This window comes from Camelina sativa, chromosome 14 (assembly GCF_000633955.1).
Source record: "Camelina sativa cultivar DH55 chromosome 14, Cs, whole genome shotgun sequence".
Classification (NCBI taxonomy): domain Eukaryota; kingdom Viridiplantae; phylum Streptophyta; class Magnoliopsida; order Brassicales; family Brassicaceae; genus Camelina; species Camelina sativa.
The window spans coordinates 8,349,166-8,350,858 of record NC_025698.1 but is presented as its reverse complement, the minus strand read 5'-3'; positions in this window follow the sequence as shown (position 1 = coordinate 8,350,858).

Here is a 1,693-nt window from a genome sequence, read left to right as displayed (position 1 = left end):
TTTTTTTTTTTTTTTACCCAAAACAAAAAGATAATAAACAGAGAATTATTAAAAGAAAAGAAAAACAAAAAGAGGGTTGAATTAAAAAGCTCTCTTCTCTTCTCTCCACGGAATCCCAAGTTCTTTATGTGACAACGACCTCTATATTATTAACACGTTGATCCAATCAGTTATTTAATTCATTCATTAATCTTTCTTTTATTCAATAATGGCAAGCTTGTTGCCGCGTGTCCTTTCCTCTTTAAAGCTCAAGTCTTCTCTTGGGTTTATCTTCTTTTAGACTTCTTCTTCTTATTACAGCAAGCTAACAACAACAAACTAGTTTATTGATTTTAAGTACACTATGATAAAATGAATTAGATCAATTTTTATTCCATACACACGTATATTTGTATAAGACTATAGAGTGAAATGGCATGAAATTTGAATCTCATTGTCAAAATTAGTAATCAAAAAAAAGGCAGAATTACGGAAAACGATATGATCCTTTTTGAATATATACAACCAACATCGTTTCTGTAAACATTTGAACTCGTCTAACAAAGAGCAACATTGTAATAGGGTGATAAACCCGAAATCTTCAAATCCTCGGTTTTGGTCAGTTCGGTCTAATTAATGAGGTTCGAATTTAATGTCCCAGTCTCAGGCAGGCCTATTCTTTTACAAGAAAAGTCACGCCGACCAGAACTAGTTTTAATGGACTAACAAACAGTTCAGGCCCAGTCAGCAGTCATATGCGCTCGTAGTTTCGCAAGTGATCGAGAGCGGAGAGTAGTGATGATTCTATTTCTGTGGTATGTATGTATGTCATGTATACCGCATAGTTTCAAATCATCACAAACATTTGAGGTATTAAAACGTTGGTCCAATCAATCATAAAATCAGTTTGAACTTTTTGGATTCCAAATTATCCTAGTTTACATATTGCAAATAAGATGTCATTACACAAATACTTGTTCTAATTATACAATTTACAAGATGCTGTCAAATAATAAAAAAGAATTGCAGCTTACAAGATATGAGATGGAATTTCCAAAAAAAAAAAGAACATTGGAAAGATAAGTCATCAACTAAAATTGAAAAAGACTGTTAAATTGTTGGGAAAAAAAAACCCACTAAATTTAGCAAAGTGCAGAAACCATTATAAGGTTTGAATTTTCCCAACAAACAAAAACAGTTAACATCTGTTTTCTCTTCTCCTCTTCTCTTCTCAATTTCTTTTACCATTTTCATTATCATTCTGTCTCCTCATTTCCTCCTCCTGAGGCTAAAAGGCCACAAGTCTTTCTAGTTTCTCGAGAAACAAGTTTGAGACATTATCATCTCGAGGGCTGAGAAAGATGGCTGCAAGAAGACTTAAAGGAAAAGACAGTAAATCAGTTACCGCCATAGCCATTGATAAAGATAAAAACAGCCAACACGCTTTGAAATGGGCTGTCGATAACATCATTGTCGATTCTTCAAACTGTATCCTTCTCCATGTTCAAACCAAATTGAGTAATGGCATCGTTATCATCATCATCTATACCATCATCACCACCATCATCAATCAATCTAATGATATATCTTATAACAGGAATTGGTGCAGGAGAGAACACAGATGATACACATGACAACCAGGAAGAGGCGCACCAGTTCTTCCTTCCCTTTAGAGGATTCTGTGCTCGGAAAGGGGTCAGGGATCAATCTCTCT